Source organism: Protopterus annectens, chromosome 7.part0 (genome assembly GCF_019279795.1).
Source record: "Protopterus annectens isolate FY-2018-M chromosome 7.part0, PAN1.0, whole genome shotgun sequence".
In the NCBI taxonomy this organism is placed as follows: Eukaryota; Metazoa; Chordata; order Ceratodontiformes; family Protopteridae; genus Protopterus; species Protopterus annectens.
The window spans coordinates 531,321,683-531,343,665 of NC_056739.1; positions in this window are offsets into that span (position 1 = coordinate 531,321,683).

Genomic DNA, 21,983 nt, shown 5'->3' on the forward strand with positions numbered 1-21,983 from the left:
GATACCTTGAAATTATATTCTTTGCCATTTACTGGATGCCTAAATCCTGGAACAGGATTAATATGTGGGCATACTTTGCATCTCCCACATTTTCTCATTCCTGTGGGTTCAGGGAATCTTTTATGATGACCATCTTTATGGCAAAGTAACTGTTTCAAGTTCTTTTTACTTTTATAAACAAATCTTGTTTTTTCTCCCACTAATGCTTTAAGCGTCTCATCTTGCAGGAGTATTGGCCAATATTTGTTAATAATTTCACAAATTTGCTGATTATCTGAGCTGTAGGTGAGCAGACAATTAATTTTCTGCCCTTGCTGGTTTTCCTGGGGTTTAGCTTTGTGTTCATCATCAGATGCTGTTAAATAGTAGAGACAACCTTTAGTCTTTCTGAAGGTGTTATGATCTATTGGTTTATTCAGATCTGATTCTTTACAGCCTCTCTTTCTAAGATGTCATTTGGGCAATTCACATTCTTCCTTAAATACATCTTCCTCAGTGCATAACCTAGATAGGCGCATCCTTTGATTTTCCATTATATTCTTGTAGATATGACTTGGGTGCATGCTATGTCGATATAAATAATGGTTACGCCGAATTTCCTTGCGATGTACTCCTGTTCGGAGACCTTGCGTGACATCATAGCTAATTTTAACATCCAAAAATTCAATCTCTTTATCTGAGTATTTAACTGAAAATTTAAGGAACTCTGTGGTAGAGTGCAAATAGTCTATGAATGCTTGCAGATCTATGACCTGCCCCATCCACACAATAAAAATATCATCCACAAAGCGCTCATAATATAATAAATGACTTCTCCATGGACTCTTCAAGTATATTATATTTTGCCGTTCCCAATATGCAAGTACCAAGTTCAAGTAGGTGTTGGCACATGGTGTGCCCATTGCCACCCCCCATGTTTGTAAGTAGCACTTATCACCATAAAGAAAAATGTTGTTGTGAAGAATGATATCTAATAAGTGACAAATAATGTTAGCATTAATCTTCAATTCATGTGCTAAAGATCTTACTGCTTCGACCCTATAATCATGAGGTATTACCATGAAAAGATTGTTAATATCCAATGTTACCAAGAGCACCTTAATTCCCTGTTGGATTGCATTCATTTTATCTGATAGGTGTCTTAAAAAAGTACCACCATCTCCGATTATGGAATGTATTCTTGATAGTTGCTGCTTTAACTCATTCTCAGCATACATGGAGAGGGTTTCAGTCACCCAACCTCGTCCCACCACAATTGGTCTTAATGGTGGGTCCTCCGGGTGTTTATGGATCTTTGGCAAGCCACTTATAGTTGGAATAATGGGATGGTCCACACTAAAAAAATTGTACAGTTCTTGGTTAATCCTACGCTCCATGAGTAATGCATAGATATCATCATTTACTTGTTTTATTTTTCTATCCCGTACATTTTGGGATATAGCATCCTGTAACAAGGACAGCATCTTTTTTCTGTACCATTCAGCTCCCATTACCACAATGGCTCCACCCTTATCAGCCGGTTTAAACACTAAGTCCTGCCTTTGTTGTAACTTGGATAGTGCTTTACTCTCATCTGATGTCATATTCATAAAGCGCCTTTTGTTCATCTGGTTATCCCTAAGTTTCCCTACTTCATTTTCACATAGGTGGACAAATGTTTCCACGGTGGAATGATTAACTGGAACAAATGGACTTGGTTTTCTGTATGTCCATTCGTTAGTAGAAGAGCTATTCCCAAAAATCAATTTTAGAGTTAAATTCCTACCAAACATTTTTATATCAACATAGAACTCATTTAGGTCAGATGTTAATGAGGGAATAAATGTCAGTCCTTTAGACAAAATACTAATACTTGCTTTAGCCATGTGTTCATTAGACAAGTTAATCACCAAGGACTGTTCTTCTGGAATCACTATTAAAATTTCTTCCTTTTTCTTTCTTGACTCTGAGTTCGACCAGTTCTCTGAAACCTGTCTCTTACTGGGACAGGAAATTGATAGTGAAAAGGGGTATGGTTAGCCCCTACCTTTGGTATAGTGCCTGTGGAAGTACTGGGCACTATGTTAATATGTGTGGAATGCGGCTTTAAATTTGCTATAGTAACAGTCGAGGTAGTAATTGGAGACTCATTTGATATGGCTGTGGATACTGCCTCCAGGGTATCCACCTTTTATCCTAATCCCCTCTCAGGTGGAGTCACCGTAAGATGCTCTAGTCCACATTTGGCCCTCCGGTCTTCTGTATGCTTACTTTCCCCTACCTCTAATCCTGAAATTTCTTCAGAAAGCATGACGGTTGAACAGCAAGGTTATCATCATTGCCCCTTTCTTCCCTCATCAAGTTTGGTTTCCCTCCCTGTGGTCTCACCTTCTATGTCTTCCTTGAGCACCAAACCCTAGTCTACATCTAGTATCTTATCCCTCATGGTTGGTTCACCCAGAGATTCTAAACCTCAAATTGACTGCATGGTTTCTCCAATTCTGGAGATGGCTAGACAGTCCAGGCTTTCTTCTCCAGTTCACCGAATATTAATATCTTTCCAGAAACCTGGATCCAGGAAACTTTTCAAGAGTACATGGAAAAGATTCTCCATCTGGGCACAACAGAGACAATTAGATCCCTTTACTGCTCCCATTTCTGCTATTTTGAATTTCCTGGCTTCTGTTTTTCAAGGGGGTGATAGTTTTTCCAAAATCAATGTTCAGATAGCACTCATTTCTAATATTTACACTGGAGAGTATGCTTCTCCTCTAACTTCAACCAGACTATGTAAAGCATTGGTTAAGGGCACTTTTCTACTTAGACCTCTGATTAAAGACCCTGCTCCACCTTAGGATCTCACAGCTGTGCTACAAAGCTTGGTTCAGCCTACCTTTGAGCCTTCAGCTACATCTGACCTCAAATTTCTTTCTTGGAAATCAATCTTCCTCATGGCTATCACTTCTGCCAGACAAGTTTCTGAACTCCACGCACTTTCTTTTAAACAGTCATATTTGGATGAGTCACTTTACTTACTAATCCATCTTTCCTACCAAAGACTGCTTCTGAAATAAAATTGCCTGTCTACTTTCCAAAACTTTCCAGTTAAGAAGAATACATGCTTTACCTGTTGGATGTACACAGGCAGCTTCGTTTTTATCTCTATAGAACAAAGGATTTCCAAAAAACTGACCAACTCTTTGTTTTCTTTACCTGTAACAAATTGGGAAAGTCTGATTCTAAAGTCACCCTAGCTAAATGGATTGCAGAGGATTTCAGATTGTATTTCATATGCTTATTCCTTGAAATTTTTACCTTTGACAAGATGGCCAAAAGCTCACTCTGCTAGATCTATGGCCACATCTGCTGCCTTCTGGGATAGAGCTTCCAATGATGATATCTGTGCTGCAGCCATTTGGTCCAATGCTGGTACTTATATCTCTCATTAAAAGTTGGATATCATCTCCAGAAAAAGGACTGCCTTTGGCTCTATGGTACTCAGGAATATCCTTCCTTGAGGGATACCTAGGGTTATCATAGCTGGGGACTCTGTCCCATCCATTGAGGAATGAATGAAAATGACAACATCAGATATAAAATATGTACTTACCATAACTATGAATCTGTGTTGTCCATTTTCATTCTTCCTTAACTCCCCTCCCTCCACCCCCCTCCCCTTCTCTTTGGGAGTGACTTGATCAAGTTTTGTGTTTTGGAACCATTGTTCTTATTTGAGCACCTATGCTATTCTTTCTCTTGTTATACACCTTCTGCTTGGGTAGATTATAGTGACAGCAAACTCAATCTGAGGTAAAGTAGTAGCACGGGCATTATAGGTAAGGGAGAGGCTGGAGAGTCTGATGCAGAGTCTGGATGAAAAGCAGCTAAGTCAGATCTGATGCCCTATCCAATACCCATCTGTTGAGGAAAAATGAAAATGGACAACACAGATTCATAGTTATGGTAATTCTTGTGAAGGTAATAAAAAAAGGACATGTTTCAACAGAGTGTTTCCAAGTGGTTGTCTCATGCAATTACCTTTTGTTGTATCCACCATTACAAAACAATTCCATGAAGGACCACGTTTACTTCTGCCAAGGCCTTGGCTTCATCTGCAACTGTTGTAGAAAAGGTTGTAGTCTAGAAGTATTCTAGAAGTAGCAACTTGGTCCTCTACGCCTACTTTTACAAAGTGATAAAAATTAGTTTTCTTCTGCAGATCCTGTTTAAGAGCTCCTAAACACTCATCTTTCCTCCTCCAAGTCAGTTTAAACTATGGTAATTTACCTGTATTGCTAAGACTACTATTGCAGTTATCCTAATGACGAACATACTACAGTTTTGTAAGTAAACTTACTATAACAATAGGTGTTCAGATGATAACTGCTGCAGAAACCAATCCCCCATCCATCCCCATTATTTTTGTTTGTATTTGTCGCCCGGATGAAAACCCTTATTTTGTTTTCCTAGCATTGTGCTTGCCAGCAATTTTGTTTTTGTCTCTCTCTCTCTCTCTCTCTATATATATATATATATATATATATATATATATTGACATGAAAGCTCTGAGGGGCTTGGCACCAGCTAACAGTTTGGGCAGCTGGCCAGCTATTATACCCTTGGCAGGATATAACCAGGCTACTGCAGCATTGATCATTCAAACATTAAAAAAAAAGACTTCTATTTTCAATAATGTTTTATACTTGCATACAGATTGTTATTTTTAAACCTTTAACTTTCGTTATGTACTTATGTTTCATAATTATGATACGGAGCGTTCTTCCTCCAGATAGCTCAGTCAGCTTACTCCAGTTAATGCATGCATATAGATAAATACATACATACATATGTAGATACATACATACAGTTACTATGGCTAGAGCTGAGACATTTGCTAATTCATTCTCAGCTTACAACAGTATACAATCATATATCATCTTGATAAATGGCCAAGCCTAAGTACCACTCTACTGCTATAGAATCCTCTTAGAACTTTGTGTTCTTAACAGTTACTGCTAACTGTGACCAAATCAAAAAAAAAAAAAACTCAGCAGAAAATTCACTGTATTATTTTCATTTCTCACAATCTGGAACTCTACTCCCTTAGAATTCAGACAAATGAAAACTGCCATAGCCTTTAAAAAAACAGCTAAAAACAATATCTATCTGAAACATGGCTATGGTTATGATCCACCTCTAACTAAGCATTACTTAAAACTAGAACTAACTAGTGCAAATAGGTACCTTACTATTCATGAAAAAATGCTCTCTTCTCCTACTCATTTCTATTTTCTGCAAATAATTATTATTTTTCAAACAGCCTGCACCTACTCCTCATCTGTCCCCTCCCACTTTCAACTTTAATCATTTCTAAGTATCCCTTCTTACATACCTAGGTTTATATTCTTCCCATTTCCTACTTTTTCCACTCTCTACCACCTGATTAACTCTACTTTCTCCTGCATCTTTCATTTATATTGCTTGCATGCTCTCTTATGTACCTTAATTCTTTCCACTCATCTTTCACCTCCAGACAAATCTTTTTCTCACCTACTTCAACTTATCTCTCCATGAACCCACTTATTTGTCCCGGTCCCCTTCAATAAATACATCATACCGAATGACATTTGACAACCTTTATTAAACTTCCATACTTCGATTACCAATTTTATTTACAACTGGACATATTATAGTTGATTCTAAACACAGCATAAACATCCTTGTAATGTTAATCTGGACAGCGTACCTGCACATCCTGCCCGGTAAACAGCATCCATACCTTTGCTCACTTACTTTACTTATAAACCTCCTTGTAATGTTAATCAGGACAGTGTACCTGCTCATCCTGCCCAGTAAGCAGCATCCATACTTTTGCTCACTTACTTTACTTAGAAACCTCCTTGTAATTTTAATCAGGACAGTGTACCTGCTCATCCTGCCCAGTAAGCAGCATCCATACCTTTGCTCGCTTACTTTACTTATGAAACAGCGTCCCATCTCACTCCATAAACCATTAATCAATTCCAAATTATCAACCAAGTAAGCAGCATCCTTACCTCTGTTTGCTTACCTATTCTGCAAACATCATCCAGCTGCTCATTTCCTTTCCACAAATCCTTGGAATAAACCTCCACACACCAGAGGGGGAACAGAAGATAGCAAGCCTGTCCCTCTTCTCCGCCTACCCCAACTAACATAACCAAAATCTGCACCAAACTGCCAACAAAAAAGAGGGATGGAGGGAGGGTAGCAAGTTCACGCCAAAATGTGATTACTTGCCCAGCTACACTTGTCTAAATCCCTTAAGCCCCTCCCCACCCTTATCTCATTTCCTCCCAATCACCCTCCCTCTATTTAATTCTTTCACCTCCCCCACCCACTTAACTCCCATTAATATATCAGCCTAAACCCTTCTGAAGATGTCCCAGGACAACTTAGTTTGTTACCAAACCTCATTTGTCTTGATCCCCTTCAATAAACACATCACACCGAATGACATTCGATGACCTTTATTAAACTTCCATACCAATTTTATTTACAACTGGACATAGTATAGTTGATTCTAAACAGAGCAGAAACATCCTTGTAATGTTAATCAGGACAGCGTACCTGCTCATCCTGCCCAGTAATCAGCATCCATACCTTTGCTCACTTACTTTACTTATAAACCTCCTTGTAATGTTAATCAAGACACTGTACCGGCTCATCCTGCCCAGTAAGCAGCGTCCATACCTTTGCTCGCTTACTTTACTTATAAACTTCCTTGTATGTTAATCAGGACAGCGTACCTGTTCATCCTGCCCAGTAAGCAGCATCCATACCTTTGCTCATTTACTTTACTTATGAAGCAGCATCCCATCTCACTTCATAAACCATTCATCAATTATCAAATTATCAACCAAGTAAGCAGCATCCTTACCTCCGTTTGCTTACCTATTCAGCAAACTTCACCCAGCTGCTCATTTCCTTTCCACAAATCCTTGGAATAAACCTCCACACACCAGAGGGGGAACAGAAGAGGGCAAGCCTGTCCCTCTTCTCTGCCAGCCAGACTGACCAGGCTCTTACCCCTCCCTTCTACGCAAAATTGTCCAACCAATGACCTCCCATAAAAGGGAAGAGTTAGGCCAAACATCATTCGGTGTACCCATCATCTGTAAAGTAGCTTAGAACCCCGTCATCAACCCCACACCTTGACCTACTAGCACTGAAATGCACCTTAATGAAACTAAATAAAGTAGAATTACCCATAACCCCACTGTACCACCGGAACCTCCACTCCAAGAGAATACATTCCCTTTAGTCCGCTTCCCTCAAGCCACTAACCATGGCTTGACCTTTCTGGAATGACAACCTATAGCTATAACAAGTGCCACAGAAAGTATAACCCCTTGAACACAATTCTGCAGCCTGGTCAAAGAAAACCCTTAAGTCTCGAACCCAGGACCCTGTCAACTATAGCATCTCACACTAGCCCACCAAACTACACAGCTCTGGATGTACAGTAACCTGATTACTGCAGGGAACAGACTAACTCCAAAACCTTAATGCCCTAACACTAAGATCCAGAACCAGCACCCCTTGACATAGTTCCTGAAAACTCACCTAAGCCCAACAATGAAGTAATCTACGTGTCCAACTATAAACACCTTCAGTGTACTCATTACCAAATGGCAATCACCCTACCTAATCAAAGGACAAATTTATCACCCCAACCACACATTAGGAGCCCCTCAGGCCTCCTGTCAAAGATCAGCTCGACTTTGGACCTTCTCCCCCAGCTATGGTTTAAACAACTGGATGAGTAACTAAAACCCCCAAGAATCCTACCACCTGAAAGCAGGGTGTTGAAGTCAACTGGCTTGCAATAGCCATGGGGCTTTAGCCTAATAAATTCCTGTGCTCCTAAGAATGTTGTGACTCTACTCCTCCTGTGGGATCCCATTCCCCACACCCCATAATCTGTCCCCACCAGTTTCACCCTAGCCCCCTACCTACCTTTACCTAACTTGCCCCACATACATACGCAATAATCAGCTCCCATGCTACTTGATCAAGTAGCATGGGTGCTGTGATCAGCTCCCACGCTACTTGATCACAGCACCCTATCTTGCCTTAATGACCCAACAAGGGGAATTACCATTGACCACATTGTGCACCACTCCATTTACCACTCTTCGCTCATCCTGCTTCCATCATACCACCATCTACAAAGAAAAGGAAAAGTAAATCCTCTAAAATGTAAAGAAAAAGGCTGCACCTTATACCCACCTATTCCAAATTACCGCAGCAGCATTTCAAAATCCCCATTTTAGTCAGTAACTGTTGACACATTGCGCTCCCCATATGTAACCTCCTCGCTCGCCACTGCTTCCATCATCTGCAAATTTCCTGTGTATCACTACAGCTGGTACTCAGCACACCACCGTCTAAAAAAAAAAAATTAAAAAAAAATTAAATCCTTTATTAGGTAAAGAGAAGGCTCTACCTGATACCCACCTATTCCAAATTATAGCAGCAGCAGCATTCCAAAGACCCCATCCAATGACCCCACCGCTTAATCGACACCAAAGCATGATCATCTGCAAATTCACCGTATCTCACCCCTGGAACTTGGCACACCACCATCTACAAAGAAAAGGAAAAATTAAACCATCTAATAGGAACAAGAAGGTTCCACCTTATAACCACCTATTCCAAATTACAGCCACAACGTTCCAAGACCCCATCTGAAAGAAAGAAAAAGACATGTAAAACATCCAAAATACCTAACACATTCCAGACATCTTCAAGAACAACCTATCCTGCCAACCCGGGAAGGAATGTACCACTGACGCTACCATCTATGACAAAGCAGCCATAACTGAAACAATGCTTCCTATGACCCTATCTAATATCCAGGATAAATTTAACTACCAGTGGAGTATATTAAAAGCAAACCCCAGACCTGAAGGGACCTATCCCTATCCACAACCTGGGTAACTTTGCGATTCCAGACCACCAGAGCTGTTGGACATGCTACACTTAAAGAAATCCCAATCCCTCAGCCACACGCTCCAAGGATCCTTGCAACCTCATTGTGCACACTCCAGCACCCAAAAACATCCATCCCAACAGAATCCCTTACCTTTCAAAGCAACTGCCTGCAGGCCATTGACTGTTTCTCACTCTGCAATCACCCATCTGTCCCACTGAGTCATCAACTGCAAGCCTCCATCTCCTTTTGCCCACTTGCTTCTGGTCACCAACTGATGCCCACTCTGCACTTCCCCAACTCCAAAAGAAAGAAACTGTAAATTCTTAGCACACACATAACCAACACATCTTAATCAATCCACTTCCTTTAGGCTACTGAGTGCTGCACACTCTACACTCCTCATCTGTAACCCCATTGCTCACCACTCTAGCGACCAGGGCTCCACTGTAACTGTCTCCATCACCTTTTGGGTCCGCTTCCTTAGGTCACTAACCAATACCTATGTGGCATTAACCACTATCAAGGCCTTTTTTGTGAACTAACAGGACTGCCGATGGGAAATACAGGAAAACCCAAGTAACCAGAGCATTTGGTGAAACAAACAAAACCTGCTGTGTAAAGGAAGCAATGGAGTAATTAGCTGTCCGGTCTGTGAATGCATTGTCTCTATGTTATATTATTGTCATGGAGCTTTTCTTCCTGGGATTCCATTGAAAACTTCTTGGCCCAAAGGACTATCGCAGTAAACAAACTGTAAAATAAATAAACAAACATACAAGTTTGATCCGTTACAAAAATACAACCTAATATACATGTATACATCCAACAGGACCTACTGTTGATGCATTTTTTAACACAAATAACTATATAAATATTTTTAACTCAAACATCTGAACAAATCAGTGTGATGGTCTGAGATCATAAAAGAATCAGGGACAAACCAAACTCAGGCACACCTTTAAAATGTTGGTGCTATTAACTTGAGAGATCAACAGAATCAGCAGGAAAGCCCGCAAATACCACCCAAGATCTACCCCCAAACCACCTAGCACTGCAAACACTTGTCTACCTTACAAAATTTGATTGTGGAGCCCTCTTTGGACTGCTGCGGTCCACATACCATGACAAGCACCAAATAAAAAGACATGCAGGTCCTGTAAAATACCTCACCTCTTTCCTCATTCCTCACAAAATGTGTACCCCTTCCAGTAATTCCTGAACCCCCCCATTTCTAGCATGCAGAAGAAACAACAAGTCTCCCCCTTAAAATCCTATGGCACTTAATACCAGGACAGCATTATTTCTTAGCTTTAGAAAAAACAAAACCTTAACACTTGCAGCAAACCAAATGCCACATAAAAGGAATAATGTTTAACATTTGTTAATGTTTTCCTAAGATGCAAAGTTATTTCTTTTCCACATGTAGTAAATTTTAAGTTTTATGAGTTTTTGTCCTTATTCCTTATTTCTTATTCATTCGGTGTAATGTGTGCCTGTCCATTTAGCCTTTTATCTGGACACTATTTCAAACTATACTCAAGAAATTATGTTAAGTGGATTATTAGCCTGTGAGGCTTTTTTCATGGCTGGGCAGTTCTTTAAACTTGTGTACTAATAAGCAATAAATATGCATGTGTGATTCACTAATCAGACTGATATCTGGTCATTTCATGCTCTGTCTTGCATACAGAATACAGAAATGATCGGTTTCTGTGGAGAATTTCTCTCTCTCTCTCTCTCTCTCTCTCTCTCTCTCTCTCCTGATATAACACAATTAAAACCTTACCATAGCCTGCTATATAAAAAGATTTACTTACTGCAAGCTACATGGTGCATTTCTGTAATTGTTTCTACTTTGACCATTACAGAATTTGAAATATTGATCCTTTGGATTATTTTAACGGTGTCTCCAAATTTTAAAATGTCATGTGCATAAGCTCTGCACTTTGATCTAATGTTCTGAGGTCTAGTTCATCCTTTGGGTGCAGTATGGTGCTGTGTGTGGATGTATGAGTGACTGTAGCAATTGGTGTCTTGGGGTTTTTAAAACCTAGTCTGCTACGTTCAGATGCGGCTGGCAAGGATAGGGCCTTTGTTTCACTAGTGATTTTGCTGTGGGATTTACAGACAATAACTGCAGGATAGGGCACATTGGTTTCCCATTCGAAGAATGGCACTAATACTGCTCGGAATATTTAGAAATGGGTAGCCATTTCAAAATGTCTCCGTCTTTCATAGCAATCCACCGGAAAGTGCGACTACAAATAATGCACCATTGTCAAGCACCGCACAAGTACGGCACAATGCCACAAGACCAATGACACCAAGCCTCTCAACCTCCCAGCGAGCAAGAGCTCTGCAGCCAACATCCAAGCACTGCACAAGTACTGCACAATGCCACAAGACCAACGACACCAAGCCTCTCAACCTCCCAGCGAGCAAGAGATCTGCAGCCAACTTCCACCCATTCACCACCGAGCATGAATGAAACTGCCAGCATCCACACAGAAAACAGCACAAACCCTGAAAACAGGTACCACATCCACACCCCAACCCCATGGTGACAGGGGCCAAGGAACGGCCAAAAGGAAAATCCAGCACACGTGCACGTCATATCTCCAAGCCCATGAAAGCCCTGTATTCTGAGCTGAAAAGCACCTTAACGGCTCCTCCACACATGCAAAGGGAAATCAAGAGCTCTGTCAGAAAAGGGGGGCAAACACCTATCCTGCCCCTAGCCTCCACATAACTGACAAAAACTTCCTCGGAACGGCTTTTTTTTTTTTAATTTAAAAAAGCTATCGGACCAATCCCCCTCCCCCACTATCACAGCCCCTCGCTCAAACCACCACACCCAACCACCAAAACCAAACGGACGTGCACTATATATGGGCCAGGGCCAGGCCGAGGAAACATGCCCCCGAAAAACTAGTCTCTATACTTAAAAGACATCAACCTCAACCTGCATACATATAACCATACCCTATACCTCAGGTACTTACCTCCTGATGCCCACCACCAATCCAAGGCCTACCTGACCAAGAAACACACCGGCCGTCAGGACATGAACCTGCATGTAGCAAGTTCACATCAAAATGTGATTACTTACCCAGCTACACTTGTCTAAACCCCTTAAGCCCCTCCCCAACTTTATCTAATTTCCTCCCAATCATCCCTCCCTCCATTTAACCCTTTCACCTCCCCCACCTACTTAACTCCTATTAATATATCATCCTAACCTCTTCTGAAGATGTCCCAGGGCAACTTGGTTTGTTACCAAACCTCATTTCTCTCTTACTCCCTTCTCTTCTCTATGATACCTATTCTTTCTATATTTATTTGTCATGTTAACCAAAAAAATATATAAATAGTCTTAACTCTTGTTTTTAAACTATATACAGTTAATATGATATTCTGTGTATCTGCTTTTTTTTTTTTTTTTTTTTTTTTTGATTTATGGTTTGGTTTATGTTGGAACTTTTCTCTCTGGGGCATTTTCTGTTTGCCCACTTGGACTGTCCTCAGTAAACAAATGCAATAAATACATACATTCATAAATATATACATAAATAAACAAAGAATGAAATGACATACATTTTGGTTTAATCAGCTACACATAAAAAGTAAATGCCAGAATTGAGATGTTATTTGAATTAATAACTGCTCTCATATACATTTCACTTGTGACTCTTATTCCCTTAACCCTCCCCAAACAACATTGCTGCTACTATAATACAAATACTCCCTCTTCTTTTTATCTGATTCCCAAATTTCATTTAATCTTTTAGCACCTTTTCCTAACACCTTTCTCCATCCCATACTACTTTGCACTATATTCATTCATACTCACATCCCTCCCTAACTGCGCTATCTATTCTACATCATATCTTCTATTTCTCCCAAATAAACCCTCACTTCTTCCTATTTTAACTACATCCTCATACTCTAGCCTTTTAATCCCTTCTATTCCTTACATTCCAGAGAAGATACCAGCGCAACCTAATTATCGTCCTTCTAGAAAGTATTTCTTTCCTACTTGCCCTCTACCACCTTTAAATAGCCTCCTGCCATGTAATGTCTTGTCTCCTTCTTGAGCCCTACTTTCCTCCCTTCCTGCCATTAATAAAATACAGATCCCTTTACTTAACCATGTTACTCTTCAGCTTATCCTCTATTCTTCTCCTCCTACTGGGCCAACTCTCATCCCAAGTTAAATCAAAATTTAAATGTGCATAACATCTCTTCTGTTCTTTTAGCTTTGACAGAGGTGGAACTGTTAAATAAAGGTTTAAATTTTGTGCCTACCTCTTCCGTTTCAGAGGAGTTTTTTGTTAAGGATGTTGTAGCCTCTTGTAGGAAGCTGAATTTAAATTGCTTTTGAGTAATAAGGATATAACTGTTAGTAGTGAATTTAAATTTAGAAGTTTGAATTTTATGCCTCTTATGAACTAATATGTAATGACTTTCCAACAGAGTTCTCACAATAATTTATCTTGTTTACAACAAAGGGCTTTATTTCTAAAGAAGTAGTTTATCACCTTATAGTTAAGGACTCTAATTATCAGCATTTCTACATGCTTCCCAAATTACATAAAGATCCGAATAATCCGAATAGTAGACCTATAGTGTTGGGCCGTGGTTCCTTAACCGAATCACTGGCAGCTTTTCTGACCTAATATTTATGTCCGCTGTTGACTGGAGTTTGTTCACATATTCAGGATACCACCCAATTTTTAAACATTTTACAAGATGCACAGTTAGAAACAGGATGGTACATGTGCACATTAGATGTCACAGCTCTATATAGAAATATTCCACACTGGACTGGATTAATGGCTTTAAAATATTGGTCGGATCATATTTCTATGTACTGCCCTGAGTTTAACACTTTTTTATGTCTTACAGACCATGTGCTCACTAAAAAAATGCTTTTTACTTTAATGGAGAATGTTTTCTACACCTAAAGGGCACAGCTACGGGAACATCATTTGCTCCAGTTTACATTAAAATTTTCATGGGTTTCTAAGAAGAACACATGATATATGATGTTAATCATAAAATTTTAAAAGCAATGTACATATGGTGTAGGTATTTGGATGACTGCTGGATGGTTTGGAAATCTGACCCAAAATATTTATATGAGTTTGTACAGTATCTTAATGATAATAAATGGGGGATACAGTTTAGCATAAAATTTGTCCTAATAAAATGGGCCAAGGTGAGCCGATTAAGGGATAACAGGTTAGGGAGTTTGAGGTGAGAGAGAGCACTACGATGGTGGGTCCTGTATGGGCAGATTTGGCAATTTTGTTATAACGGGATTCTAGATTATTGAGGTCAGACTTATGCAGGTTTGTGAATATGAGAGAGCCGTAGAGGAGAGTAGAGGCCAGATGTGTCTGAGCAGTCGCTAGTCTAGCACTGTAGGTTAGGAAAGGTTTAGCCCTATAGAGGGCACCAAGTTTGATATGAACTTTTTTGATTGTCAGAAAAATATGTTTGTCAAATTCTAGATTTTTATCTATTGTGACACCTAGAAGTTTAGTTTGATTGGTGGGGACTATCCTGGAACCATTTGAGGAGAGAACTGATAGTGGGAAATGACTTGATACGGATTTGTTATTATTGAGGACTATTACCTTAGTTTGGTTGGGGTTTAGAATGACACCCTCAGGATACTTGTTCTCCTATAGATGGGGTAAGACTATAGGAAATCATTTAAACCATTATAAAAAGGTCTTTAAATCAGATATTAGGAAGCAACAAACAATGGAAGATAAGCCACTGGTGGGATGCCAACCCTGTGGGCAATGTTCTGCATGCCGAAATGTTAGCAAGACTAAACAATTTATTTCTTGTAATACAGCATGTGTTTTTGACATTCACTGTTTTAGTACTTATGTCACTGAATGCTTAATTTATTTAGTAACATGTATCTGTTCAGCTTTTATACGTTGGACAAACTTCTAGGCAATTCAAAACTTGCATCTATAAACATTTGAGTGATATCAGAAATTATCGGGTTTCTAATGGTTTATATAAGCATACTATCAAAAACCCCTGCTGCTGTATTCAGTTTTATAGCAACAGACAAAATGTGTTATTGTAAACACAACAAACTGGGTTGGTATGAAATTTTAAATAATGAAGAATGAGGCTGGATAATTAGATGGGGGTATTGTTTTCTCTGTGGTTAATTGATATTTTGTAACCAATGTTATTAAGAGGCAGAGTTCAGTTAATTGATTGATATGCTATTTAAACAGTCATTGTGAAATCTTTGTTTGAATTACACTGAAGAAGACAAAGTTTTGCCCAAACCAGTCAGTTTTTTCACAATGAAATATTGTATGCTGACATTGAGTGGTGGCCGTTTGGTTTTCCATCTCTTATCCTACCATGACTCTATAATAGTTCTCAGCTTCTCTCCAGCTCTGTCCCAACCACCTATTCATACTTCCTCCCTACATCCCCCACACGTCACATCAACACTATCTAATGATGTCCCTCACCTTTACTCCAAATATAGACTGATTAACTCCATTTCTACTCAAACCAAAACAAAACTAAGTGAAAAAATACTCCCTAAAAACAAGTATCAGTAACTCCCCAATATACTAAAATCCTTCTAGCAGGAGGCATTAACCCTATTCCCACTTATCACAACAAACATCAAGACAATTTTCTTCCACACACCACTCTAACCCCACAACAGTCAGCTCCCAACCCCAATAATTTAACTTTTACTGCCATAAATGTTAAAAGCATAAGAAATTAAATTGCTGAACTACATGCCTGTATTAGCCATCATAACCCTGCTATTGTTGCTGTAATTGAAACGTAGCTTAAACACTGCATAAATAACTCAGAAATTATACCTCCCAGTTGTAATATCATCCATAATGATCATATAAAGAGAAAAGGTGGTGGCATTGCTTTAATATTTCCCCTTACAATAAACCATTACAAAAATTCAGTTCAGCAGAGTTTCTTATTACTTTTCTGAAAATAAACAATTTATAAACAAATATGCATTACTGTCCTTTACATCCCTCCTGGTGACAATATAGCTATACTGGAAGATCTCCTACATCGGATATCCATAATAATTCCACAAGGAAAATATACTACTTGATGATGTGAATATCAGTTGGTTGGACATAAACTTTAAGTGCTCTACATCTAGCATGAACATATATGGTTTCACACAACTAACTAATAGCACCACACATTATAGCAAGACAACAAATTCCCTACTAGACTAGATTCTAGTGTCAGACCTTAACAAATACACCACTGCAGCTACAATATCTCCCAGTTTGTACAACCAGACATCTCACACATCCACTTAAACAGCATGTTTATAAAGCAACACACACCCTTTCCAAATTTAGCATGGACATGTTCATTACTAACCTATTTTTTGTTTACTGGAACTTCCTAAAAATCCTCTCTTTAGATGATGCTATAAAAGAATTCAATACAACTTAAAGAATATCCTAAATAGCCTTGTACCATCTACAAGGAAGAGATTAAAACAAGTAATGCAATTTGGCTATCCAGAAAGAGTAGAATGCTAATGCAGGATAGAGAAAATGTATGGAAAGAATGGAAAAAATATAAAACACCACACTATCTTAAAAACTTTAGAAAGCTTTGTAATCATGCTAAAAACAAATAAAATCAAAAAGCAATATTATAATACCTTTCAGAATAATAGTAAATACAAGCCTAAACAATTCTGGACAGCCATTGAAGAAATCTTGCATCCTGGCCAAAAATGTAACCCTAACCCCTCTTCCAATAACACCACTAAAAAGCACAATACATTTCACCTCTTATTTCATAGGTGGTATAGCATCTCTAACCAAGAATTCCCCATCTTCACATCCTAACCATGCCAGCAGTAATCTATCACCACATACACTTTCACTTTCAAACCTCTGCTCACTTCCTGTATAAAACTACTCTTAAACAAACTCAGTCCATGCTCTACATCAACTGATGGCCTTCCAAACAAGTACTTTAAAACAGCAGCCAATACCTTTGCCTGTCCTGTCTGAATTCTTATGAATAAGTCAATCCAGGAATCCCATGATTCCACTCTCTGGAAAATGTCACACATTATCCCTCTGCACAAGGGAGGAAATTCAACAGAAATTACTAACTTTAGACCTAAAGCAATCTTATCCCCCCTCTCCAAAATACTTGAAAATGTATTCAAAAACAATTGTTAAACAATCTCCTGCAGAAAGAACTCATATCCCTCACACAACATAGCTTCTGTCCTTCCCATATTACTATAATTGCACTTGTAGCCTATATAGATACTGTCAATAAAATTAGATATAAATTCAAACTTGTCTCCCCCTTATTTCTAGACTTGTCTAAAGCTTTTGACACAGTTTGTCACATCAAACTTGTTCTTGAAATGTCTTCACTAGGTCTGTCTCAGCCCACCCTTCTATAGTTAAAAAGCTACTTGTCCAATAGGCATCAGTCAGTAAAATGGCACTCCACTCTCCCTCCATGCCTCCCAGTCACCACTGTTGTACCACAAGGTTCTATCCTTTGTCTCCTCCTCTTTACAATTTTTACCAACTCCCTCGTCATGTTCACACAACAAGCTTCCCTAATACAGTACACAGATGATTGTTCCATCATTTGTACATTTGACAACATGGCATGCATCCAAAAAATTACTCAGGAAGCCTTAGCAGCCACTGAAACATGACACTAACTCAGAAGTCATGCTCAACCCTAAAAGCATATAAACTACTACTTTTTTTACCCTAAATCCCTGTCTCACAAAAAACAAAATTTAAAGTCCTCTTTTTTGATAATACAACCATTGACGTCACTTCTCATAGCTAATTCTTAGGGATGATAGTGGATGATAATCTTAAATTTGAACTGCATACAGAAAAATTGCATAAAAAAATCTTCAAAAACTAGGGATACATTACAGAGCCAAAAACTTACTCACCAGTGCAACTAAGCCCACACTTGCCACTACTTATCTCCACCCCACACTTCTTTGTGGTGCTCCCATCCTTACTAACCTCCAGGCATCACAATAATCAAAACTTGAACAATGCCATAACAAGGTTGCTAAATTTGCTGCAAATATCCCTTTCAGAACCCATCACTGTATAGCACAAAAAGTCTAAACTGGTTAGAACTACCCTATCAGCTAACATATGCAGCTTCTTACCACCTATAAAATTATCCAACACCCATCTGCTTGTCCAGCATTAAATAACATTCTACACAATTGTGATCCCAGTCAGTCCTTATGATCCAATTGCCCAAAACTCTTGTCTGTGGACTAACATATCAAATCTGCTGGGCATTGTCTGTACTTGTACCGTGTTGCTAAGACCTGGAGCTCCTTAACTGCATCCTGGCAATATACTCCCTCCCATCCTTCAAAAACATTATGAAAGACTTCCTAGTCAAAAGCTGGCTCTGTTCTTGCTCAACACCAGGAAAAACTATATCCCTAAAACTAGTACATATTCATACCTTACATCTCCTTACTCTCCTTTCATAACTCCCTTCCTTACTGCTATCAGTTTATCTTCCCTGGCTTTCTCTGTAAGCATACCAAGCACCTGCCTTTTTCTCTCTTCATATTGCAATTCCAATTTGTATTATACTAACTTTGTTTTGTATGTAAATATTGCATATAAATTTTGTATATAAATATTGCATGTAAGTATGTTTTTGTATTATTTTGGAAGATTGCAAAATTATTGTTTTTAAAATGTTTTGCAATACTTTGGAGCTTTTCTCCCTGGGCCTACACTGAAAACGGGCTCCTACCTCGTTGGATTTTCCCAGTAATAGAATATCAAGAAATAATAATTTTAATACGGATGTAGGGCTTGATTTATAAACAAAATGTCCAATGTCTAAATAGGGGGAGTGAATAAATACACAGCTGTGCCAACCAGAAATAAACAAGTCATAGCCAGGATTCGGAAGTGCTACACCCAGCATGATAGAAACACTCTAATCAATCCAAGAGAGCAAATTAAATCTACTAAAGCAAAAATAGCCCCCAAGCAAGGGACAGCAACAACACTTTTTTAGCTTGCTCCGAAACATGAAAGGCAGCACACAGCAGTGTGAAGAACTGATTGTAAATGGATCCACCTATGTTTGCAGGAAGATATACCAAATCTGCTGGCCAAAAAATTCCACTCTAGTTTTACTCCCTTCTCTTCCCTGTCCACCCCTAGGAAATACCATCAAACATAACTGGCCAAACTATTACTAGGGAGCAGGTCCTAGATGCACTCTCTAAGGCCAAAGACACTGCATCAGTGGGCCCTGATAATATCCCAGGATGCCTTCTAAATAGCCTGAAACATGACTTATCAGGACCACTGGGGTCACTGTTTAAGCAAAACCTCTAGACAGGCTTTGTGCCACGTGAATTGAGAACTGCATACTAGAGTCACTGATTAAGCAAAACCTCCAGACAGGAACATCCAGACAGGCTTTGCACCATGTGAATTGATTACTGCAGTGGTCATCCCTCTATGCAAGGGTGGGCAATCAACGGCAATGGAAAGAATTATCATGGAAATGACAAATAAGTACAAAGAAAACCTTCAACCACTGGATCTAACCCAGTTTAGTTTTGTCAAAGGCAGATCATGCCAACTCAACCTGTGGATTTCTTTGAGAGGGTCACCTAGGCAATTAATGAGGACAAAATAGTACATTTTGCCTACCTTGACCTGGCTACGGCATATAATATAATACCCCACTAGGGCATTGTAAACAAACTCACCACTGTGTTACGTACTGGATAGCCAAGTGGCCTTCAGATAGGACCCAGGAAGTTTGGATAGGGGAGACCACCTCCACAAAGTGACAGGTTACTAGCAGAGTCCCTTACAGCTCTGTGCTGTATCCGCACCTTTTTGGCATCTACTACTTGGAAGCCAAGGCCAATTTCAAGGGCCTCTAGCTGACCAGGTTTGTAGATGATAGCAAACTAAGGGCAGTCATAGAATTCTCTCAAGACACTGTCATCCTACAGGAAGAACTAACACAGACAAACGACTGGTGCCAAAGACACATCTTAATATTCAATGCCAACAAATGCATTTTAGTATCCTTTGTGAAGTCAGCCACCCTATGAAATTACCTTTTCGATAACACATCCCTAAGTATATAACCTACTGGAATTTGTGTATTTATGCAGATAGTAACATGGATTTTGACTAATATGCGTCTCAGTTAGTAAGGAAATCATTCTGTGTTGCTCAACTCATAAGCAAAGGCATGGCATCTAGATCCAGAAAAGCCATAGTTCCACTGTATTTGGCCTTCATCAGACTCATCATTGAGTACAACACCTACTTTGGTATGTACCTGACCAGGCACAAACAATGGCTGGAACATCCACAGATGTTCCTCATAAAAAAGAATACAGGGAATAAACAGCATCTCCTGTGCACATCACCTCAAAGCCCTATCTATGTACTCACTTTCTTACAGACTGTTGACAGGCAAACTATGCCTGACATACAAGGCATCCTTGGATCCCACTCTGATAGGCCATTTGCATATCCACTAAATTAATAGCATCAGAAGTACTCAATCTAGAGATTTATCCTTTGCTTGCTACGTAACTAGGATGCATTGGAGGGACAAGTATGTGTTTCAGAGAATTCCTCTTCTCTGGACCAGGCTTCCAATTAATATAATGCAGAGATCTTCCCTAATCGTATTCAAGAGAAACATGGACTAGTTCATGAGAAATTGGAAATATACCCTGGGTCTAGCATCCATGTTTCTAATGGACAGAGGCCACTTGTAAATCTTGCCCTAGATCAAATATAGTCCTTAAAATAATCTATAGGGCACATACATGTGTGGAATACATTTTGGAAGCTTGGCTAGACTTCCCATGGCTAGTACATAAACTAGTAGGATACATTTGGGATGCTTGTCTAGGCTTATAAAGGCCCCAGTGGTTGTTAACCTAGTATACACCTGTGAAATTTACAAGAAAGAGCCCATATGTAATTCAAGAATAGGTTCATATGTTCTTACTACCTATTGGCCCTAAGGGATCTTTTGAAACTTTCCTGTATATTTCCATGACATTTTCTGCCCTTGTAATTTAAATATAAAATAACCTAGTTTAGCAGAACATTTACATGTTTCCCATTTCTGTAAGGGTCAAGGTTGCTACTCCAGGGATGAATTTGTGGTTTTCTTTCAATTCATCCTGGTTAAGTTTGACTAGGGTAAGAGAAGTACTTTGTTTTATGGGGAGAGGAATACAATTCCAAAGAAGTAGAACTCTCTGATATACATGTATCCCTGCAACATGTTCTATTTATGTTATAGAAGACATCTCTTGAGTGGGTGTTTGTGACATGACTGGACTTGCAGATAGAGAGTAGATCTGAGAGGATAGAATATATTGAGGATTTGCATGCCAGACAGAGGTAACCCTCGACAGACTGAGAGAGAATAGGGAGAAATCTTTGAGATGATCAGTCTAGTTCTTAAGATTTATATCCTTGATTTTCTTGGTGAGAAACAGTGAGCATTCAAGTTGAATCAAGTGCCTGGAATGTGCATGCCAAAGGCAGGCTCATACTCAAATACTGGCCTATTAAGTTCTGAATACAGTGGAGTGATCACATCCCTGGATCTGGATGCTATATCCTTGCTAATAAGCTGTGCAATAAAAAAGGGCTTTCTTACAATAGTAAATACATGGTGATCAAAGGATATTTCATTGTCTACATAAGTTCCCAGGTCCCCAACTACTGGATTGATTTTCCGGGATGCGTTATCAATGTGAAAGTTTCAGGGGATGTCCTGCTTGCCAAAAGATACTATTCTACATTTTTTGGCATTTACTTTTAGTCCATGTTTTTTACACCACCTATATGTTTGGGAAAGGTCCTCTTGGATGATCTTAGAGTCCTCTGGAGAGTTAATAATGGCACCTAGTTTACAGTTATCAGTAAACTTGATCAGCCATAAGCCCTTA